General features: G+C 43.2%; 1 pseudogene across 1 annotated transcript; it reads left to right on the top strand.

The window, feature by feature from the left end:
• Positions 1–7,189: 7,189 nt before the first annotated feature.
• On the top strand, positions 7,190–7,773 carry LOC308240457 (RNA polymerase II subunit A C-terminal domain phosphatase SSU72-like; annotated as a pseudogene). Its single transcript has one exon. The product of its transcript is annotated as an RNA polymerase II subunit A C-terminal domain phosphatase SSU72-like (transcript).
• Positions 7,774–8,878: the final 1,105 nt, after the last annotated feature.

Here is an 8,878-nt window from a genome sequence, read left to right as displayed (position 1 = left end):
CTACAACAAGACTGTGCACACAGCCCACACAGGGGTGCACCAAGAGTGCCCAGCTCAGGTGATTGGGGAGGCTGAGCCACTGGACCCTACAGGACACCTACTACACAAGGCCACTCTACCAATTCCAGGAGACATAGCAGCTCTAATTAATACATAGAAACAAACACAGGGAAGCATCCAAAATGTAAGACAAAGGAACATGTCACAAATGTAAAAACAGAAGAAATCTCCAGAAAAATAACTTCATGAAATGGAAGCAAGCAAACTACTAGAGATAAAGAATTCAAAACAATGGTTATAAAAATTCTCAAGGAACTTAATGAGAGCTTCAAGGGAATTAGTGAGACTTTCAAGGATCTTAGTAAGAATTTCAAAGACATGAAAAACGACAAGTCAGAAATGAAGAATACATTAACTGAAATGAAGAATAATTTACAGGGAATCAACAATATAGTAGAGGATGCCAAGAATCAAATAAACCATTTGGAATATGAGAAATCAAAAAACACCCAATCAGAACAGCAAAAAGAAAAAAGTATCCAAAAATATTAATATAGTGTAAGGTGCCTCTGGGACAACTTCAAGCTTACCAACATTTGCATTATGGGGATGCCAGAGGAGAAGAGAGAAAGCAAGATATTGAAAACCAATTTGAAGAAATAATGACAGAAAATGTCCCCTACCTGGTGAATGAAATAGACTTCCAATCCAGGAAACCCAGAGAGTCCCAAACAAGAGGAACCCAAAGAGGCCTACACCAAGACACATCATAATTAAAATGCCAAGTGTTGCCCTAACCGATTTGGCTCAGTGAATAGAGCGTCGGCCTGCCTGCAGACTGAAGGGTCCCAGGTTCAATTCCAGTCAAGGTCATGTACTTGGTTGCGGGCACATCCCCAGTAGGGGACGTGGAGGAGGCAGCTGATTGATGTTTCTCTCTCATCAATGTTTCTAACTCTCTATCCCTCTCCCTTCCTCTCTATAAAAAAATCAATAAAATACATATTTTTTAAAAATGCCAAGAGTTAAAGACAAAGAGAGAATCTTAAAAGCAGAAAGAGAAAAGAAGTTAATTACATAAAAGGGAGCACCCATATGACTGTTAGCTGATTTCTCAACAGAAACTTTGCAGGCCAAAAGAGAGTGGCAAGAAATATTCACAGTGATAAACAGCAAGGACCTAAAACCAAGATTAATCTACCGAGCAAAGCTATCATTTAGAATTTAAGGTCAGATAAAGAGCTTCCCAGACAAGAGAAAGCCAAAGGAGTTCATCATCACCAAACTGGTATTACATGAAATGTTGAAGGGTATTCTTTACAAAGAGGAAGAAGAAGGAGAAGGAGAAGGAGATGGAGGAGAAGAAAAGAAGAAGGAGAAGAAGAAGAAGAAGAAGAAGAAGAAGGAGGAGGAGGAGGAGGAGGAGGAGGAGGAGGAGGAGGAGGAGGAGGAGGAGGAGGAGGGAAAGAGGAGGAGCAGGAGGAAGGAGAAGAAGGAGAAGGAAAAGGAGAAGGAAAAAAAGAAAACATATGAACAATAAAATGGCAATAAATACATATCAAAATTATATCTAAAAATAAAAATAAATGAACAGGGAATCGAATGAACAAAATTAACTGATGAATAAAATAGAACCAGAGGCATAGAAACAAGGAACATGCTGATGAATCTCAGAGGGAAGTGGGGAGGAGGGCAGGAAGAGATTAACCAAAGATCTTATATGCATGCTTAGAGGGCCAGTGCATGAAATTTGTGCACTGGGGGGGGGGGGGAGTCCCTTCAGACAAGCCTGTGCCCTCTTGCAGCCCGGGAGCCCTCAGGGGATGTCCGACTGATGGCTGCCGGCAGTTGGACATCCTTAGCACACTGCCATGGTGGTGGGAGAGGCTCTTACCACTGCCACTGAGCTTGCTGGCTTCTGGCTGAGCAGCGCTCCCCCTATGGGAGTGCACTGACCACCAGAGGGCAGCTCCTGCATTGAGCGTCTGCCCCCTGTTAGTCAGTGTGCATCATAGCGACAGGTAGTTCTGTCACTTGGTAAATTTGCATATTAGTCTCTTATTATATAGGATATGCGTTACCTTTGGACACAAACAATAGGGTGGTGAAGTCTTGAGGCAGGGTTGGAACTGGGTTGAGGGGCAATTGGGAGAAAAAGTGAGACATATGTAATACTCTCAACAATAATGATTTTTTAAAAAACAAGAAATCTGTAAATGCCAAAAAAAATCACATTTGGAATAAAGAGATACTTTTGCATCTGTTTGTGTCAGTCTTTCATATAAATTAGCTCTTTTTTAAAAAATATATTTTATTGAGTTTTTACAGAGAGGAAGGGAGAGGGATAGAGAGTTAGAAACATCGATGAGAGAGAAACATCGAAAAGCCGCCTCCTGCACACCCCCCACTGGGGATGTGCCCGCAACCAAGGTACATGCCCTTGACCGGAATCGAACCTGGGACCCTTCAGTCCACAGGCTGACGCTCTATCCACTGAGCCAAACCGGTTTTGGCTAAATTCGCTCTTATGTGTTAGATCCAAGCTAGGTAATTTCTAATGTGGCCAATTACTGGAAGATTTACTTTTAAATGACAAGTAGGGTGTTCTAAGTTGTTGTTTTCTTGACTGATGTCTTGACTTTATATTGGTACATGCTGCTTTCAGAAGGACAAGACCTCTTTTCAGAAGATGATCTTCATAATCATTCAGTTAATCTTGCTTAAAATCTATTTTACACATGAAGATAGAATATATATCTCAGTTACCAAATAAAAACTAGAGCTAAACATTTATTGAATTTCAAGATATGAGCACCCTGGATTTATCTAAATTTTTAGAAGCCTGCATCCCATAGCACCTGAAAGTATTCATCTTTGCAAATAAGTACTCATCTCATTTTGAAACAAAAATGGAGAAAACTGGGTAGAATTATGTTCTCAATTTTTTTTTTTTGCCAAATAACAAATTCAGGAATAGATTATTAGACTGAAACAGATTTTCTGTGTGGTTTTGTGAAACTCCTCAAGTGTTTTTTGCCCCCATCTACCAGCATAAACCAAGTTATCAAATTGGGTTTGGGGCACAAGGCTGGGATTTAGCCATATTTTGTTGCCAATCCTAGATCTAAATACACTGTGTAGTTGGGAATATTGATGAAGTTTTGCATAAAAAAAGGTAGGGAAGTCTATATCCCAAAGGCACAGAGTGATTAATGGACTCCTCAAAGTCTATGTAAGCAATTTTGCTTTATATCTACTCAAAATTTGTAACTACTCACTGTCGATCTACTTTTAAAATGACATAATAGTATGATAGATGCAAATTAAGTTTCAAAATGAAATAGCAAAGAACATATTTAAAAATCTCTTGTGTGAAAGTGATTTTGTTAGTTTCATTTCTTCTGTTTTTTTTTTTATTTAACACAAAACTTTAATAGATTAATTAGTTTCAACTGAGGTAAGCATTTGTTTACTTTGTTTAGCTGAAATCAGTGCTAATAGCCCATATTAGCTAGATTTTCTTTGCCAATTGACAAGTTTACAATTCATTATATCTATCCTTTACTATTCCTTTTCTAAAAATTTATCTGACATCACCTTAATTAAGGGGGAAGAAACTTGGAGTGCCAAGTCATGTGCATATTTATCCTAATGAATCCTTTTAGAAAAACCCTTTAGGGACATTTTTCTATTTTTCAAGAGGTTGGTGAATTGTCCAGGATCACATAGCCTTTCTGTGTAATAATTTGGATTCTCTCCTGGGTTTAGTGGTCTCTAAAAGCTTGTTCTCTTTCCACTTTCCTCATTTTCCAAGCTGTCTTTGCTCCTATCTTATTATCTGAGCTGCCTCTTGGCTCACTATGCTCAGCCAGGATTTTCTGCTCAGAAAAGACATACAGAGAGATTCTCAAAAAGGATATCTTCAAACCACATTTCTTTTGTGTTTCCTTTAAAATTTTTAACATTTTAATGCTAAACCTTGTCCACAAATTATGTTTTTAAATTTTAAACCTCAATGTCCCAACTGATAAAAATGAAAAAGGTTATTTGATTTTATTCAAATGTCAAAAATTTCTAAGTAAATACATTTGCTTTACATAGTGCACTTTTATTTAATATTAAAAATAATACAGCAATGGTGAAGTTACCCAGCTTGAAGCCAACAATAAAAGAAAAATCAGTGCAATCTCTTTCAAGTGCAGCTCTGATCTCCATTAATCAGCCCACATTGCTGTATTCTGCTATTGTCCTTGGAGTGGAGAGAACAGAGACATTCAGGAGAATCAATAGTTGTTACAGTGTGTTCTGCAAAGAAACTTCCACGTACTGCCTCATTTACTGAAGGAAGAAAAATTGACTGCAGGAATAGAGGAGGATTGCAAAATGTGGTTTAAATTAGATCCAAACACATTCCAATTCTTCAGAATACTATTAAACAGACTAGTGCTGAATAAATATGTATTGTACACCTGCTGGGAAAGGCCCTAGGTGGGTAGTGGGTTGACAAGAGTAGTCTCTCCCCTTGAAGATCTAATGTTTTAGTGGGGAATTAGCCAGGGTAATAAGTATAAATATTTAAGAGTCTTGTGATGAAAGCTTGCTCCTTCATGCCCAGGGCTCACATAGCTGAGATTTAAAGACTAATCCAGCAGAGAAAGAAAATGGAGCAGCAAAAAGGCAAATCCAAGCTAGAAAAAAATTCACTAAATTGGGTAAAAATAAACTGACTAATATATCACTCCTGGGTAGTTTTCCCTGAGTGTGGAATCAGTCTGATGTCCCTGATCTGTAATTTTATCCTAAAACTCTGTATTTTCTAAATTGTGCTACTAATCAATACCTGTGACCCCATCCCAGACCCACTGGATCAGAATCTGTGTGAAATGGACCTAAGAATCTTCAATATTAGCAAGTGCTCCTGAGGAATCTTATTGGGAAGTTTAGGAAACAGGGCTACAGCTAGTGTCTGAAACTCCACCATTTAAGTTTATCCCTTTGGTTGGGCAGCAGGTCTCAAACTTTCTTTTGCACAAAATAACCTGATTCTTCACTAGTTGAGCCTAATCCAGCCGTGGGCAAACTACGGCCCGTGGGCCGGATCCGGCCAGTTCGGCTGTTCTATCCGGCCCGCGGAGCCGAAAGAGCAGAGGGTTCTCTTGCTCTCCCCTCCGCTCCTTTACTTTGAATTTATATTAGTTCACACAAACACTCCATCCATGCTTTTGTTCCGGCCCTCCGGTCCAGTTTAAGAACCCATTGTGGCCCTCGAGTCAAAAAGTTTGCCCACCCCTGGAATCCTTTCAGTTTGACAGATCTTCTCAAGGTTGGGAAATATTCATGGTAAGAATGTTAAGGTTCCTGCACCCACCCTCATAGAGCTTAATTGAGTGGGCCTTCTCTGGAGCCCATTAGTGTTTGTTTTGATTAGCACGTTAAGGGATTCTGATGAAGGTGATCCTTGGAAGGCACTTGGAGAAATACTGATTCAATTAGAATGTATTCCTCTTGAAAATAAACACATTTCACTCTTATACTTTGAAGTAAAAGAAGGATTTGAAAATTGGGTTTAATTCCAAATTATAAATACATTAGGCTATAAACTCTGAAAGAGGCCAGTTTTTTGTTTGTTTGTTTTTGTTTTTGTTTTTTTTGAGAGAGAGGGGCTGCATTGTTGTTTTTAGTCTTTTGTTTAGTGATGCATGCACAGCACCTAGAAGAGTGGCCTTTACACAGTAGATGCACACAAACTATTTGTTGACCTTTAAAAAACTAATAAAAATAAATAATAGTAATAACAAGGTTTAGGTTACAATCTATATATATATATAAAAGGCTAAGTGACTGACCATCTGTCAGACCGACTGTCCAACCTACCAGCCGGTACATATGACACACACTGACAATTTAAAAATAAACATTGACTCTCACATGCACGATGCATATAAAGCTCTTGCTGGAGCCAATCGCATGCGTGTGTTTTGGTCTGTCATTGTCAATCGTGAAATTGGTTGACACTTATATTATAGAGAAAGGACAAATAGAGATATTAAAATATTTCTTCTAATTAATTTCCTTTCAATGTGCACAAATTTGTGCACTGGGACACTGGTAAAGAATAAAAAGTGTTTATTTGAGCAAAGGAGGGATTGCAATCTAGGACATAGATTCAGGTAAAGAGGTAAAATGTGCTCCAGAGGGAACAAAGAAAGACAGGGTTTATAAAGGCCCAAACCAAAAGGGCTGTTCTCATTTTGGTCCTCCAGGTGAATGAAGGACTTGGGCTAGGTCAGCAGGGATTGATTAGATACATCCTGTACATGGAGGATGCTGGTTTTGAAACTGACTGGATGAAGACTGCAGATGGTCTGGTCACCATGACGAGGAGGAAGTAAGGTCCATGTATATCCATGTAGCAATCCTTGATCCAGGATGTTTGGTTTTGGCCTTGCACTGAGTTTAGGAACAGGTCAGCTTAACACTAATTTAGCATTAGTTCAAGATCTAAGAGGAAATGTGCATGGGTCTCACTTCCTCAGTGGCCTCCCAACTCTGTTTTAAGTGGCCCTCTTAGTGATGTTTATTTCATTTTGTTTTTCTATGATCAACTTAATGAGTGAACTCAAGGTATAAATACCTCATGTCCCTTACTCTTGCATTCCTCCCACATCTTTTTAAAAGCTTGTCATAACCAGAAGAAATTCTCAAATGAATTTGCAAACAGAGAGCGGGGTGGTAGCAACAGGAGTAGAGAAGAAAACTCTAAAATACATGAGCACTTCAGGAGGGAGAAGAAAGAGTCAATAAAGAAAAGCCAGAGCGCCAGAGGGCAGTCCCTGTGAAGAATATTGGCCTAGGTTTCACACACCCAGAGTAGCAGCGTGCATGCAGGGGCCCGATGCCCAAGCGGGAAGGCCTCCCTGAGTCCATGGCTGGGGATCTGGTCCAGTGAGAAGAGGCCTCAGGACGCTGTGCACATGGCCCCCCACTGTGCACACGACCCTCCACTGTGCACAGGACACTGTGCACCCGGCCCCACACTGTGCACAGGACACTGTGCACCCGGCCCCAAGCCTTACCTCCCTCCAATGGCTTGCACGCCACGCCCTAGGGGAGCCTCCCACTGCTGCCATCTTGCCGGCCTGAGAGCTCCTCTGCGGGGCGGGGCCAGTGCGACCAAAGGCCAACGGCCATGGCATCTGCGCAGCTGCGGGTGGCGGTGGTCTGCTCCAGCAACCAGAACCGCAGCATGGAGGCCCATGACCTCCTCAGCAAAAAGGGGTTCGCGGTCAGGTCCTTCGGCACAGGGTCTCGCGTGAAGCTCCTGGGGCCAGCATCGCACAAGCCCAACTTGCACGATTACAGCAGCACCTACGATGCCACGTACAGGGACCTCCTCCGGAAAGACCGGGAGCTGTACACCCGGAACGGCGTCCAGCGCACGCTCTGGAGAAACAGGAGCATCAAGAGGCGGCCCAAGCGGTTCGCGAGCTGCAAGGAGGCCTTCGACCTGATTCTCACCTGCGAGGAGAGGGTGTACGACCAGGTGGTGCGGGAGCTGAGCTCACGGGAGCAGGAGACCCTGCAGCTGGTGCACGTGATCAACATGGACATCCAGGACAACTACCGCGAGGCCGCCTGGGGGTCCTCCTCTTCTCCGAGCTCTGCCAGTGCATCTGCCTCATGGACGACGTGGACAGCGACATTGCCGAGCTGCTGCTGGACTTCGAGGAGCAGAGCGGCCAGCACTTCCTGCACACCGTCTGCTGCTACTGATGCCCAGGCCTCCCGCCCGCCCGCAGGGGCGCCGCCTGTTAACACGTGTTCCTTCCAAATGCTGTTTCACCCTCCCCGTCCCCCCCCGCCCCCCCCCCCAAGTATCCTCGCACAGGAGGTGAGAAGATGCGCGTCCATGCAGATGAACAGCCATCAAAATTTTATTCCCACTTCAACCTGGAAGTGGGATCTTGTTTATGATCTTTTTTTTCGTTAACTAATAAATGGTTTATCGTGCATTCCTCCCCAGTAGCTCTGTCTTTCATTGTACACTTCTCCCCACCTCCTACCTGGCTGGGGTGTAGGAATACCCGAAGAAAGCATCGGGGCTTCATCTATTAGGAGAGGACCTGCAATTGTCCCATAAATAGATGCTGCTAGGCTTTTTAAAAAGCCAGACAGGATGGGGCCCAAACCCTGCAATTCCGCTGACCCCATAGAGCTGTCTCGGGGGACTGCTGTCTTGGACACCCGCTGTTGGCCCCAGACGCTTTGCGTTGCCCACTCTGATGAGAGATGAGCCTGAGAGCTGCGGCGTGGAAATCCAGGGGGCGGGCTGCGGCGCTGTAGGAAGTACACTTGCAGGGACCTGTAGGAACTGTACATGTAGCTCTCTCCTTCCTGTCCTTCCTCATTTTCTGAGCTTCCCCTGTGCAAGTTGAATTGTATAACCTCATTTGGTGTCAACAGGTGGAGGGACCATGACATCACCTCAGCTGTTGACGGCCCCCTATGGAATTGCGTCCCTTTATTCAGCTCCTGAGTGATCACTTTCTCTTATGTTAGGGAGAGGGAAACCCTGAGTGTTAGTGACCTCATGAACTGAGAAAAGGCCAGCCTGTGGTGTGCAGCTCCTATGCCTTCTGTGAGGGCTGCTGCCAGCAAGGAATGACTCCAAGGGTTAGAATGGTCCCCTGCAGAGACACACCTGTTCCTGCCTTAGCTCAGGAGGTGAGAATGTTAGGGGGACACTACACTGGCTCCTCCCAGCTGTTTCTGGATCTTGCATGATGTCCATTGAGAGGGGCACATTTCTGGGGCTGCAGGTATTGAGGTTTTAACGATGAGATTTGGGTCTAACAAATGGAATGCATTGCACTGTGTG

This window comes from Plecotus auritus, assembly GCF_963455305.1.
Source record: "Plecotus auritus genome assembly, chromosome: X".
NCBI lineage: Eukaryota > Metazoa > Chordata > Mammalia > Chiroptera > Vespertilionidae > Plecotus > Plecotus auritus.
Note: the sequence above shows the minus strand (reverse complement) of the source record. Positions and strands in the feature narration are given on the sequence as shown.